Genomic DNA, 16,037 nt, shown 5'->3' with positions numbered 1-16,037 from the left:
ACACATACATATACTACAAATACCACATTTTAAAGAAGGTGTCTTGAGAAGAATGTCTACTGCTGGGAGTCACTTCTATACCTGGACCACCTTGACTCTTGAGGATTTTGAAGTCCCTGTAGCCTTTCAAGCCTGAGAACACATTCTCCTTTATTATGTTTCCTTTGTACAAACCTTGGTTGAAGCAGAGGCAGACTCTCTGTGTTGTCTGCCCACACCTCTGTTTTTCTGGAGAATGTTCTATTTTGCAAGAGAAGAAATGCTGTCTTCATATCTTTGTTTTCCCCACACATGATGCTTATTGTGAAAAGAAGGAAAGAGTAACATGGTCAGACTGTGAAGCCTTCAAAGGAGACCCAGCAAGACCCACCAGCCAAATACCTCAGCATCAAAATGGACTTGTTTCCATGTCTCAGTGTAGTCTCCTGGTGAGTTGGGGTGAACCTAGTGTAGACCACAAAAGATTCTTTTGTAACTCTTGCCCAAAGCCAGCAATTTTAAGTAGCTTGGGCAGTGTGGTGGTTTGAATGTGCTTGGTCCAGGGAGTAGCACTATTAGGAGGTGTGCCCTTGTTGGAGGAGGTATAGCCTTGTTGGACAACGTGTGTTGTGGATGTGGATTTTAAGATCCACATCATAACTGCCTGGAAGTCAGTCTTCTCCTAGAGGCTTTCAGCCCCTCGTGTACTATGCCTGCCTGGACTCTGCCATGCTTCCACCTTGATGATAAAGGACTGAATCTCTGAACCTGTAAGCCTGTACCAATTAAATGTTGTCCTTGTAAGAGTTACCTTGGTCATGGTGTCTTTTCACAGCAATGTTAACCCTAACTAAGACAGACAGCTTATGAGATCTCTTTGATGGGGCCAGCATTTTCCAGTATGTTCAGGAGCTCAGAAGCTGCTGGGGAAGGTCCTCTATAGGAAGGGTCTTCATGGCCACAGACATTCAGAAAGCTTAAGTTTAGGTTTCCCCTTTAGAAATTCACTAAATACCATAGTATAGATTGATAGGCAAGGGGATAGCTTGTTCACACATGATTTCTAAAGGTACCAGACCATGGAAACTTGCACGAGCACTCTGTAACATCAGGAAATATATCTTAAAAACTAATTTAAATCTGTACCCTAATGCTTGTCCTAATCTAAGTCCTCATTTGTACACTGACCTACACAGCTGCTAAATTAACATTTAAAAATTGCAGTTTTCACATACACATAAAATTTGAATTCTTCAATTTTTTTCCTATTCTGTAGAGTAGGCTAGAACAGTCTAGAATTTGCTTAAATTTGGGGAAAACGTCATTTAGTGAGTCTGAACCCTCTCTATTTCCTTTCACCCCATGAACGATGCTTCTCATTATATGCTACACACTGCTGTGAGAAATTATATGCTACACACTGGTGTGAGAAACATTCCTGTCTTAAGAGTATGGATGAAGAGAGAAATGCTTGAATCATGTATATAGACATTTGATATCTTGATGTCTGAAAATGTCCACCCTTTACACATACATTAGAATTTTCACTCATTTTGTGGATAAGAGAGGAAAAAAAACAACCAAACAACCGAACAAATCAAAAACAAAAATAAGAACCAAAACCTTAGGGCAAGCTTACCAAAGCAAATAAAGGCTCATTCCTTTAAGGCATGAAGCTACACATATAAGCAGTTGGAAGTTCCTACTAGAAGTCATGACTACTCATTTTCTCTGGGGGTGAGGTGGGGGTCTCTATGAAGTGAGAGAAGATTGGGATGAGTACAATAGGAGAACTTGATACATCACTCAAAGAAAATATTAAATCTAAAGTTTCCTGACACAAACATCTAGGAAATCTAGGACACTGTGAGAAGACCTAAGTAAGAATAATAGCAGTAGAAGAAGGTAGAGAGTCCCAGCTCCAAAAGGCAGAAAGTATTTTCAACAAGTCAGAAATTTTCCCTAAACAAGTGAAGGAGAAGCTTATAAACATAGAACAAACTTATGGAACACCAATTAGATTAGAAGAGAAAAGAAAATATTCTTGCCACATAATAATCAAAACACTAAATCTACGGAACAAAGAATATTAAATGCTGCAAGGAAATAAGACCAAGAAACATAGAAAGGCAGACCTATCAGAATTGCACCAGACTTCTCAAAAGAGACTCTAAACTCTAGAAGGGCAGGAGAGACGTCTTGCAGCTTTGAAGAAACCAGAGATGCCAATCTAGACTGCTATACCCAGAAAAACTCTCAGTCAACAAAATGAGAAAACAAGGTATTCTAAGTTAAAGTGAAATTTTCTTTTCACTTTTTAAACAATATCTATCCACAAAATTAGTCCTACAGAAAATACTAGAAAGAAAATTCCAATCCAAGGAGGTTAACTACAACCAAGAAAAACCTACGAACCATAAAAACACAGGAAATAAATAATTCCACACCAGCAAAAACAAAATAGGAGAAACACACACACACACACATCATCATCATCACCACCACCACCACCACCACCACCACCACCACCACCACCAACAACAACAACAACAAAAACACCAATGACATCAAAATAACAGGAATAAACAATTATTGGTCATTGATATCAATGAACTGAATTCTATAACAAAAAGACAGGCTAACAGAATGTATGGAAAAATAGGATCCATCATTCTGCTACATACAAGATATACAACAAGATATTACCTCAGAGTAAAAGGTTGGAAAAAAGCTTTCCAAGCAAACAGACACAGAAGCAAGCTGCAGTAGCCACTCTAATATCTAATACAATAGACTTTAAACCAAAATTAATCAAAGAGATAGAGCAGGGTACTTCATACTCATCAAAGGAAAAAATCTACCAAGATGATATCTCAATTCTGATCATTTATACCCCAAATGCAAGGATACCCACATTAGTAAAAGGAATATTACTAAAGCTTAAGTCAAACATCAAAACTGTGTAATAGTGGGAGACTTCAACACCCACTCTCACCAACAGTCAGGTTATTGCGACAGAAACTAAACAGAGGAATAATGAACCTAACAGAGGTTATGAATCAAATAGACCTAAAAGATATCTACAGAACATTTCACCCCAAAACAAGACAATATGCTGCCTTCTCAGCACCTTTAGGACCTTCTCCAAAATTTTCCATATAATCAAACACAAAACAAGTCTCAACAGATACAAGAAGATTGAAATAATCCCAAGCATCCTATCAGATCCCCAGAGACTAAGGCTGGGCTTCAATAACAAAACAAAACAAAACAAAACAAAAAAACAGAAAGCCTACATATTCATGAAAACTGAACAACTCTCTACTCAATGATAACATGGTCAGGGAAGAAATAAAGAAAGAAATTATATACTTTATAGAATTCAATGAAGATGAAGACACAACATACCCATATTTATGGGACACAATGAAAGCAGTATTAAGAGGAATGGGACACAATGAAAGCAGTATTAAGAGGAAAATTCATAGCAGTGAGATCTTTCATTAAAAAATTGGAGAGATCTCAAACTAGCAACTTCACAGCACACCTGAAAGCTCTAGAACAGAAAAAAGTGAATATGTCTAGGGGGAGTAGATGGCAGGGCATAGTCAAATTCAGGACTGAAATCAGTCAATTAGAAAGAAAAAGAATAATATGAAGAATCAGCAAAACCAAAAGCTGGTTCTTTGAGAAAATCATCAAAATAGATAAACCCTAAACCAAACTAACTAAATGGCACAAAGTCAGCATCCAAATTAACAAAATCATAAATAAAAAATGAGACATAACAACAGAAACAAAGGGAATTAAAACAATCATCAGATCTTACTACAAAAGCCTATACTTAACAAAACTGGAAAATTTAGATGGAATGGATAAATTTCTAGACAGATACCAGGTACCAACATTAAATCAGGATCAGATAAACTATTTAAACAGTCCCATAATCCCTAAGGAAATACAAGCAGCCATTAAAAGTCTCCCAATCAAAAAAAAAGCTCAGGGTCAGGTGGTTTTAATTTCAGGATTCTATCAGACCTTCAAAGTAGGCTTAATAACAATACTCAGCCAGGCTGTGGTGGCACACACCTTTAATCCCAGCACTTGGGAGGCAGAGGCAGGTGGATTTCTGAGTTCGAGGCCAGCCTGGTCTACAGAGTGAGTTCCGGGACAGCCAAGGCTACACAGAGAAACCCTGTCTTGTAAAAAACAACAAACAAACAAACAAACAAAAACACTTCTCAAACTGTTCCACAAAATAGAAAAAGAATGACCATTACCCCATTCATTTTATGAAGCCACAGTTACACTGATACCTAAACCACACAAAGACCCAGCAGAAGAGAGAACTTCAGACCAATTTCACTTATGATTATCAATGCAAAAATACTCAATACAATTCTTGCAAACCAAATCTAAGAACATATCAAAACCATCATTCATCACGATCAAGTAGGCTTCATCCCAGGGATTCAGGGATCTTTCAATATACAAAAATCCATGAACCAATATAAATTAACTCAAGGAAAAAAGCCACATGATCATCTCATTAGCCACTGCAAAAGCCTATGCCAAAGTACAATACCTCTTTATGTTAAAAGTTTTGGTGAGATAAGGAATTAATGGCACATAACTAAACATAATAAAAGCAATATATAGCAAACAGCCAATGTCAAATTAAATACAGAGAAACTAGAAGCAGTTCCACTAACAACAGGGTTAAGAAAAGACTGCCCACTCTCTCCCTTTCTATTCAATTTAGTACATGAAGTTCTAGCTCAGGGGGAAATTTTTAAACAGAACACCAATGGCTCAGACTCTAAGATCAAAAATTGATAAATGAGTCCTCATGAAACTGAAAAGCTTCTGTAAGGCAAAGGACACAGTCAATAGGACAAATCGACAACTAATAGATTGGGAAAAAAAATATTAACTAACCCTTCATCCAAAAGAGGGCTAGTATTCTAAATATATAAAGAATGCAAGCAGTTTATCTTCAAAAAACTAAATAACCTAATTAAACAATGGGTTACAGAGCTACAGAGAATTCTCAGCTGAGGAATCTTCAATGACCGAGAAGCACCTTAAAAAATGTTCAACATACTTTAGTCATCAGGGATGTGTAAATCAAAACGATCCTGAGATTCCACCTTACCCCAAACTAAGTGGCTAGCCTCAAAAACTCAAGTGACAGTACATGCTGGTGAGGATGTGGAGAAAGAAGAACACTCATCCATTGCTGGTGGGATTGCAAAGTAGAACAAGCACTCTGGAGATTTCTCTGAAAATTGGAAATAGCTTTACCTGAAGACCCATCTATACAACTCCTGGGAATATACCCAAAAGATACCACATCATACCTCAAGAACACATGCTCCACTATGTTCTTAGTAGCCTTATTTGTAATAGTGAGAAGCTGGAAACAATCCAGATGTCCCTCAACTGAAGAATGGATACAGAAAATGTGGCTCATTTACACAATGTATTTATAAAGTATTCAGCTATTAAAATGAGGAGATCACGAGTTTTGCAGGAAAATGGATGTACTAGAAAATATCATCCTGAATGAGGTAACCCAGTCCCAGAAGGAAACATGGTATGTACTCACTGGTAAGTGGATACCAGGCAAAGTACAGAATACCCAGGATACAACCCATAGACTGTAAGAAGTTACAAGTAGGAAAGCCCAAGTGAGGATGCTTAAATGACACTTAGAAGGTGAAACAAAATAATTATGGGAGACAGAGGGAGGGAGGGAACTGGGTGGGACATGGGAGGGGGAGGGGAAAGGCAGAACAGGATTAAGGATGATGGGGGGAATAGGAGAGAAATCAGAGGACCAAGAGAAATGAATGGAAATATAAAATTTCTGGGGGCAGGAGGAGTGGGGACCCTCTAAAAAGTCCCAGAACCTTGGGAGGTGACTCTCAGGACTCAATGGGCATAATCACAGCCAAAATGCCCAACAATGGGAAGAGGGAATTTGAAGAGTCCACCTGCAGTAGATAGACAGGGATCCAAGTGGAGGGACAGAGTTATCAAGCCATAGTCAAAATTACTGACCTAGAATTGTTCACATCTAAAAGGGTTTCAGGGACAAAAATGGAGAAGAGACTGAAGGTAAGGCTGTCCAGTGACTGGTCTAACTTGGGACCAATCTCATAGGGATGGGGAGGCACAAAGATGCTATGATGTATTTATAGACAGGAGCCTATCACAGCTGTCCTTTGAGCGGCCCTACCAGCAGCTGACTGAAATAGATGCAGATATTTACACCAAAACATTGGACTGAAGTTGGGGACTCCTATGGTTGAATTAGAGGAAGGACTGAAAAAGTTGAAGTAGAGGGCAACTCCACAGGAAGATTAGGAGTCTCAACTAACCTGGAGCCCCAAAAGATCCCAGAGACAGAGCTACCAGCCAGTCAGCATACACAGGCTGGTCTGAGGCCCTCTGCACATATATAGCAGAGGACTGACTGGTCTTGCCTCCATGGGAGAAGATGCACCTAATCATTGAGAGACTTGAGATCCCAGGGATGGGAGATACTCAGGGGATGAGGAGGACAGGGGACCACCCTCTTGGAGGCAAGGAGGAATGGAGTGAGGAACTGGGGAGGCATGGGAGGGGATTTAGGGCTGAAATATAGATAAGTAAAATAATTTAAAAAAGAAAACCTACAGAGTCAACTATACTGGGCCAATGGAGACTTACAGAAACTAAACTATCAACCAAAGAGCATGCAGGGGCTGGACCTAGGCCCCCTACACATTTATAGCAGATGTGCAGCTTGGTCTCATGTGGTTCCCCTAACAATAGGAGAGGGAGCTGTTTCTGACTCTGTTGCCTGACATTGGATCCCTTTCCATAACTGTACTGTGTGGCTGGGCCTCAGTGGGAGAGGATATACTTAGTTATGCCTCAACTGGATGTTCCGGGGTAGGGTGGTACCCAAGAGTGGCTGCCTTTTCTAAGAGGAGAAGGGGAGGAGGCTACAATTAGGACATAAAGTGAACAAATAAATAAAGTAATGAAAACCTGGAAAGAGGATAACATTTGAAAGGTAAATAAAGGAAAATCTAATAAAAATTAATGAAACAATGATATTCTGCTATACTTGAGATAGGAAGCTAGCATAATTGTCATCTGAGTGACTTTTCCTAGCAGTTGATGTTAACAGATGCAGAGACCCACAGCCAAACATTAGGCAGAATTTGGAATATCCTATGGAAGAGGAGGGATAAAGTATTCAAGAATCTAGTGATGTCAAGGACTCCACAAGAAAACCTACAGAATCATTTAACCTGAGCCCAGAGGGGCTCACTAAGACTAAACCACCAACTAGAGAGCATACCTGGGAAGGAACTAGGTCCCCTACACATATGTAACTGATGTGAAGCTTGATCTTCATGTAGGACCCCTAACATCAGGAGCAGAGGCTGTCTGACTCTTCTTCTTGTCTTTGGACTCCTTTCCCCTAACTGAGCTGCCCTGTCTTGACTCAGTAGGAGAAGATGTATCTAATACTAGTGCAAGGTGATATGCCAAGGCTGGTTGATATCCATGGGAGGCCTACTCTTCTGTGAGGAGAAAGGGAGGGGAGGTGGGGAAGGGGATATGAGAAGGTAGGACTGGGAGGATAGAAGAGAGGGGTAGCTGGCATTCCCATATCAAGTAAATTAATTAATGAACAAAAAAGGATAACTAATTATAGTTCTCCACAACAGATGAAGTAGTTATGAAAGAGTATGAACTGTTCCAGTGACTAATAAAATACCACAATTTGTTAAGATAATGAATCAGATATAGAGAGTAGACCATTTTTTTGTTGTTGTTGTGTTTTTTTTTTTTTTTTAAGACTGAGTTTCTCTGTATAACCCTGGCTGCCCTGGAACTCATTATGTAGACCAGGCTGGCCTCAAGCTCAGAAATCCGCCTGCCTCTGCCTTCTAAGTGCTGAGATTAAAGGCATGTGCCAGCACTGCCCTGCAGAGAGTAGACCATAGACCATTTTTTTGTGTCTGTGATGAGACTTATTGAGAAGCCCAAGGTTGTAGGACTTCATTTGACTTCCTAAGTCAAAGCAATATGCTGTTCACTTTAAGTATATGCAGTGAAAAGAAGCTGTTTCACTACTTCTTAGGGAAGGAGGAAAAAGATTTGTTGGTAGCTAGGGAAGAGAAATGAGATGTATCAAATCAAGCACTCTTTAAACCCTAGGCTTCCTGGATTGGAAGAACATCATCAAAACTCTGGGATGCCCCTTTTGAATTCAAGGACGCAGGCAGACATTTACATATTAAAGAGTCATGAAAGTTTAATAACTCCAAAGACACCAAATGTGGTGTCTCAGATGGTGGCTTGGAAACAAGTTGGGTCGCTCTAAGTTACTTTGGCTGAGGGACTTGGGTGACACAATGCAGTGTTTTTGGTTGGTCAGCCAGGCATTTGGATTTCAGTGTCCAGGGCAATGATAGCACATTCTTCTTGATGTAACCTGTCTTTATGAAATTGTTCACATTGCCCTAAAAGAGTTAATCTGGCCCCTCATCACAGCCAGTGCAATTAAAGTGTCATTCAGACTCTCAGCTCTGGGCTTTAAAGGGCCTCAAATAAGACCCTTGGGCCCTTTAGGGAATGAGATAACATTGTTATTGGTGTGAAAGGGGGGCGAGTGAGCAGAAGTTCAGGGTCTAACCCAGGGAAGATAAATTGTCTTGTGCTGAGCAGAGGCCTGGCCATCTCCCAGGGATATGGACTTTATATACAGAATCTGACTTGAGATTCATTAAACCATTCCCATCTTAGCCACCAGTGCCCACAAGGGCAGATCTGTGCAATCTCATGCTGCAGGAAGTCAATTCAAAATTGCAGGCTGGTGAAATGGACCGGTCTGACAGGAACACACAAACAACCAGGTCGTAGGCTTGGCCCCATGTCCCCCTGAAGTGTTTATTTAAGAGTGGAGGTCCATTAAGTGCTCTTCGATGGTCTTCTGATAACATCCCCACCTTTGGAGGGCCCACCAGAGCTGGCTGGCTGCCCTCACATGCAGTGGCTGACATTTCAGGATACACTTAGCAATGGGATTGTCCAATACAGTGCTGAGGACAGAAACCACACACTGTAGAGTTACTTCTGATAGCCCACACTTAGGATGGTGATATGATGGTTACAGGGCTTGTCATGAATATGGAATGTTTCTTTCTCCTGTGAGGATATTGTAAAACATAACCCAAGAGATCTGAAACTAGAGGGACCTACATTTGGCACAGGCTTTGGAATGTGCCTGAGAAAAACCCACAATGAGAAACATGGGTTTTATCAGTAGTATAAACTTTGAGCTGACGACATAGCAACATAGAATACAATGCTTGCCTAGCATACATGAGGACCTCACTTCAATCCGAAGTACTACAAAAGGAATAGTAAAAACTAGCAAAATATCTTATATGAAAACATTTTCAGCTCTTTTTCTTCTGGTCCTAGGGGTGGTGGGAGCTCTGGCTACTATGCAGACATGGCCAAGTCCAAGAACCACACCACACACGACCAGTCCCGCAACTGGCACAGAAATGGTATCAAGAAACCCTGGTCTCAAAGTTAGGAATCTCTTAAGGGGGTTGACTCCAAGTTCCTGAGGAACATGCGCTTTGCCAAGGAGCACAACAAGAAAGGCCTGAAGAAGATGCAGGCCAAAAACGCAAAGCAGTGAGTGCACGTGCAGAGGCCATCAAGGCCCTGGTGAAGCCTCAGACCGTCAAGCCCAAAATGCCAAAGGGTCCCAGCTGCAAACTCCGCCGCTTGGCTTTCATCGCTCACCCCACACTTGGGAAGCAGATTCGAAGCTACATGGCCAAGGGGCGTAGGTTCTGCCAACCAAAGCCCAAGCTTCAAACCAAGGCAGAGGCCACAGCTCCAGCTAAGGCCCAGGCTGCAGCTCCAGCCCAGGCTCCCAAAGGTGCCCAGGCCCTTGTGAAGGCCCCGTAGGAAAGCTCCTGCCAGTGTGAAGAGGGACTGCTGTGACACACCTCTGTCCTATGCTGTTTTTACAAATAAACTTGAGGCAAGATCTGTTTTAAAACATATTTTTTTCAAATAAAACAAAATTAAAAAAAAGTGCAAATTTGGAGAGACCTGGAAGTGAAATAGTTTACCTTATTAAACTTTTTCCCCCTTAGGAACCAAGTCTCCAAAATTTAGAAAAGTGATTTTAGCTTTAAAGACTACAGTCTACCCCTAACTTTTACCTGTTAGCTCCCTCCTCCAGTAGCCCAATGCTTTCTCTATATTAACCTTGCCTTTGTGCCTTTGATCACCACTCAGACTCACACACAGGGCTAAAATGACTTCTCTTTTCTTCTTCATTCATTCACTCTTTTTTTTTTTTAAAGAAGAATGAGAAATTACTTTTTTTATTAGATATTTTCTTTATTTACATTTCAAATGCTATCCCCTTTCCTGGTTTCCCCTCCAAAAAATAGAGACCACAAAAACCCTGTTCTCTCACTCCTCCCCCTGCTTACCACCCCACCCTCTCCTGCTTCCTGGCCCTGGCATTCCCCTACACTGGGGCATAGAGCCTTCATTGGACCTCTCCTCCTATTGATGACTGACTAGGCCATCCTCTGCTACATATGCAGCTGGAACCATGAGTCCAACCATGTGTATTCATTGGTTGGTGGTTTAGTCCTAAGCTCTGGAGTCCTGGTTAGTTCATGTTGTTGTTCCTCATATGTGGTTGCAAACCCCTTCAGCTTCTTGGGTCCTTTCTCTAGCTCCTGCATTGGGGACCCTGTGCTCAGTCCAATATATGGCTGTGAGCCTCTACTTCTGTATTAGTCAGGCACTGTCAGAGCCTCTCAGGAGACAGCTATATCAGGTTTCTGTCAGCCAGCGCTTGCTGGCATCCATAATAGTGTCTGAGTTTGGTGATTGAATATGGGAAGGATCCCCAGGTGAAGCAGTCTCTGGACTGTCCTTCCTTCAGTCTCTGCTCTATACTTTGTCTCTGCAACTCCTTCTATGGGTATGTTGTTCCCCCTTCTAACAAGGATTGAAGTATCCACATTTTGTTCTTCCTTGCTCTTGAGTTTCTTGTGGTTTGTGGATTGTATCTTGGGTATTCCGAGCTTAATGGAGTACTACTCAGCTATTAAAAACAATGAATTTACAAAATTCTTAGGGAAATGGATGGATCTGGAGAATTTCATCCTAAGTGAGTTAACCCAATCACGAAAGAACACACATGGTATATACTCACTGATAATGGATATTAGTCCAGAAGCTTGGAATACCCAAGATATAATCCACAAACCACAAGAACTCATTCACTCTTTTTATTAATAATAACCAGGAACCTGAACCTGCCTTGGTGCTGTGGATATAGCAATAAGCAACTCTGAAAATTAACTACTGTGGACTTTATTACTTAGAGTTAGGATGGGAAGGAAATAGGTGACAAGAAAGTAGATTAATGAAGGTGTTCCCTTTTGAATGTCATTTATGATGACATAAAGGAAGTGAAATGAGGTGATGGCAACCAGAGTCATGGTGGAGAGATTTAACCTAGGAGGTGAAGGAAGCCCTCTTAGAAGCTAGCAGTGATTAGAATGATTAGTGGAACCCTTGGCTTGGAGATAAATGTTCCATTTGGAGAGGTGGCAGTTACTTTGGCAAGAGACACTGAGAGACAGCAGAAGTCTAGAAATCATGGAAGGAAAAATATATGGGATATATATAGGAGATAAGGTCAAAGAATTAGGAAGAGCTACATTCAAGGCTCTGAAGGTCATGGTAAAGGTACAATGTCCGAGATGCAATGGACAGCCTTGAGTGTTTAAGTGGGACTCAAATCTCAGATATGAACACATCATTTTATTGAAATCTCTTGAGTTCAAATGTAGCTGGAACTATGAGACATTTGCTGATAGAAGGAACCCATTCTATAATGAGGTTCTGGCCTCATGGTACTAATATAATCCAGTTAGGGCACATGTTATTTTCTTTTCTACTTGTGGGGGAGCCCCAGGATAGTGGGAACCATGACTGAGTTGGCCCTGCCTCCGACAGTGCTTTGCGAATAGTGCCTAGTTAGTAAATGTCTACTTCACTGGTCTTAATTATGAGCTCCTGGAGGTTAGTAACATTTGCCCAGTTTACTTTGTAAAGTGGCATCCATTCCTTAAGAAAAGCCCTTTTGATGATGAGCTGGGCTCCAGGAGTCCTGGATTGTTCCACAGGTGGCTTCTACCAAGGCAGAAGCTTATCAAGGTTAACGTGACAAAAAGAATTCAAATCACTTCTTGGTGAAGTATTTTCCTTCAATGGCTTTTGCATATTGCTCAAAGGTGTCAGTGTTCAGGCAATGAAACCAGGATGAAAAATCCACACTCCATCTTGCTTGCCCAGAAATAACATACATTTTTTTTTCATGGCTGCTTCCCCAACTTTGGAATTAAACTCATTACATTCCTGGGAGTGCGATTTCAGCTTCTTTACATTTATGACACAAATGGAGCCATCCGTCCTCCCTGTGGTCTATAAAGGTGAGACTCATTAGAAGGAGGAAATTTCCTTTATCATTAATAGGCCTCACTCACATGATAAAAACCCTCTCTACTACTGCCTCCTTCGAAAACTCCGATTCTCATTTTAAGCAGTTCCCACATAGACTATTTATCTTCCGCAGTTTCTCAACTCTCAATGGCACCATTATATCCTTTATTTGGAATCATAAAACATTGAGAATAAAAAAGAAGCAAATTAATCCTCCCAAGGGGGAAAAGGAAGACAGACCCTGCCAGCTTTTAAACTGTAAGGTTGGACTGGCCTCCAGACAGTTTTCTTTTTCAACAGCTTGGCTGGTGGGGGAAAATGAATGGTTCTGACAGAGAGCCCTACAATGAAATGCAGAGCTATGCAAACGTGTTAAAAACTCACATCTCCAAATAAAACCTGTTGAAAGCCCAAGAAATAAACAATGCAGCCTGGAATGGGAGCCTCTGGAAGCTCCAAAATGGGTCACTCTGCTTTTATTATTCACCATGAAAAAATAGCTTCCGCCATGATGTGAAAAACCACAGTTTCCTTTATCTGTGGATCATGCCAGACTGAAAACACTCAGAGAAGGACAGTGGATGGGAGAGCTGAGTGCTGTGAAGCGGCAAGTCCAGGATCCTGTCTTGGATGCTGGCTAGCTCCATGCAGTTGCATAAGTCACTTAACCTCGGCGTGACTTCTGCCCCATCATCAGCCTGGAATTAAGGAGTTGGCCTTTCCTCTTGGGCTGTGTTCTGAGCTTTTTGTCTGCCAGTTAGAGAGTATGCTTTTGCCCATTGCAATTTGCTCTAAGGAGTCTCAAGGTTGTTGTGAAAACAAACGATAAAAGTCAGTTAACAAGTTGGCTGCCATCAGATCAGCCAATGAGGAAACAAGCCCAGAGAATGCCTTAAAGTGAATCTCCAGGTTTGGGGTTCTGGAAACAGATTGTACAGCTAGTAAAGTTTTTAATTTTTAAAATATGACTGAATTTTATCACTGTTCAACTTGTAAGGTACATTTCATGGATAGTGGTTGAGTATTGGGTTCTCACATAGTATAATGAGAATTATCAATTTGAAACCATTTACACATGGAATATTACAATCCAAAGGTTCTTGCGGATGATCTGGGTTAGTATACTTGTTTTTCTGGAAAGACAGTTGTAGATGTTGAAGTTTGAGTAACCTACCTCTGTTCCTGGATGCATACACAGTCCGAAGGTCTTGCCAGGTTTGAGATCGGACTTGGACCATCGTTGAATTAATTTAATGGGATTGGACATGGATCTTCCAACAAGGCTGAGAATACTGGAAGCTTTGCCTAGCTGTCAATTTGATGGTAGATGGGAGAGATAAAGTGTTATGGTGATGATGTCTTTTATTGAAAAATGTGTTACAAATATCAAGAGAAGCATGTTTTAGAAAAATGAAGGGCATAGTTGATGATTGCAATGTTCGAATAAAAAACTTGCAAATTTTTGTTTCAGTCTTTTTGTCTCTTTCCTTTATCCCTCCTTCCTCCCTCTTCTTTCTCTCCTTTTTGTTCTTTTCTAACGTCTTACCAGTTGTTTAACTGAAGAGCCATTCTGGAGAGGAAGCTGTGCAAGTCTAGGCTCTAGTGAACTAACATTGAGAGGAAAAAACCAAGAAAGCAGAGGGGAATATAGGGGAGACAGGAAAGATTTACTCTGACTTGCTAATTTTCAGAAGGAAATTAGTAAAATTGATTCCAGCAAAAACTCTAAGTGGACAAATAGAAGAAAAACAGATCAAGAGTTGTGAATATGCTGGGCAGCGAGCAAGTTCTTAGAGAAATCTTTCCCTGAGGGAGAAATAAATATTTAGGAGAAATCACTAACTGTAGGGGTCGTTAAAGTAAGGATCACTCATAGGATGGAAGCAAGCGCTCCTGTCAGCCAAGTATTAATCCAAAGTCCTAGACTCGGTGGCAGTAACATGATTAGTTATTGTGGGTTCTGGAAGAAAGTATGACCTCTGGCTATAAAGCCATGGAAATATGTATTTTTAAGTACTATAAAAGCCATGGGCAACGACTTTTCTTTTCATCCTGGGGACTAGAAATAATACACCTGCAAGGACAGATGAATGGCAGAATGTTGGCCTTCAATGGGGCATTAAACATTCTGTGCCACATTTATGGGGTTTTCCTGTCATTAATTCTAGGTAAAACAAACTCTAAAAATGTTTTGTTGTGCTTTTAGACCATGTTTATTTTTCACCAACTTGTTTTTCTTCCCCCACCCCTCCCAGTTAGCTTCTCAATATCTATTATGTTTTCTCGTGTCCATCACACTCATGGCAAACTTGCTAACTGCCTACCTCTGGCTCACTCCTTTTCTTTTTTATTCTTTGTCCCGACCTCGGCACTCAGTCTTTTGGGCTGGCTGCATGTGTTTGGATCCATGGCAGGGTCAGATGTGGTTGATCAGGCTGGCGGGAGTTTCTGTGGTTTGCTTGTGGCGCCCCAGCATTGGCCTGGTCTTTGTTGGCCTGTCCACAAACTACAAAGATTGGAGTGACCTGAATCCCTGTGTTATTAGGGTTTCCAGTCTACAATTGATCATGATGGTGAGGACTTGTATTTCTTTGTTGTTTGATTTGTGGACTTCCTTATTAATTTTGTCTGCTTCCTTTGGGAAAAAAAAAGGACCCCTCTGAAAGGATAACCCATATGTTTTCCTGTTTTGAATTTGGTTAAATGTACAATGAAGGGAAAAGTATGGTATTTGGAGGAGAAGCAAGATGCAAGCCTTAAAACACCTGGCCTATGGGTCTCCCTTCTACCATCTTGCTATGTGAGGTTGAAAGAGCTCATTGTAGTTCTCTGATAGTCTTTGTTCACAATCCCTACTCCGCCTCCTGAGATCTATAATGTATCTACTGGGTTATTTATTTTGGGGAGACAGGAAAAATCATCTGTTCATCCCAGACCAGTGCTCTGCAACAGATGTATTGCTGAAGCTTCACCTGCAGCTAGCCTTCTACCTTCTTATATGATAGCTCCTCCAATGATCATAAGCAGCTAGGAGACAGGAGGGCATAGTAGTGTGTATTTCAGATAAGAACACACATCACTCTTTCTTTCTATTAGGGAGTACTAAGCCTATGAGAGAATTCAGTATTCAAAAGAACAAACAGCCCACTGTCACAGGGCAGAAAATGTCTCCTAGATCTTATTTGCAGTTTTGATGTCAGCTCCTCGTGATCAACCCTCACTTTCTGAGTGTCTTCAAGCCTTTTTCTTCCTTCCTTCCTTCCTTCCTTCCTTCCTTCCTTCCTTCCTTCCTTTCCTTCCTTCCTTCCTTCCTTCCTTCCTTCCTTCCTTTCCTTCCTTCCTTCCTTTCTTCCTTTCCTTCCTTCCTTTCTTTCTTTCTTCCTTCCTTCCTTCCTTTCCTTCCCTTCCTTCCTTCCTTCCTTCCTTCCTTCCTTCCTTCCTTCCTTCCTTCCTTTCTTTCTTTCCTTCCTTCCTTCTTTCTTTTTTTTTCTTTTTTTGGG

At 41.0% G+C, this 16,037-nt stretch overlaps 1 pseudogene; it reads left to right on the top strand.

The window, feature by feature from the left end:
- Positions 1-349: 349 nt before the first annotated feature.
- On the top strand, positions 350-9,969 carry LOC116069397 (annotated as a pseudogene).
- The last annotated feature ends 6,068 nt before the right edge of the window (positions 9,970-16,037 follow it).

The sequence above is a fragment of the Mastomys coucha genome, unplaced genomic scaffold (assembly GCF_008632895.1).
Source record: "Mastomys coucha isolate ucsf_1 unplaced genomic scaffold, UCSF_Mcou_1 pScaffold22, whole genome shotgun sequence".
In the NCBI taxonomy this organism is placed as follows: domain Eukaryota; kingdom Metazoa; phylum Chordata; class Mammalia; order Rodentia; family Muridae; genus Mastomys; species Mastomys coucha.
This window is presented reverse-complemented; position numbering and strand designations above follow the sequence as displayed.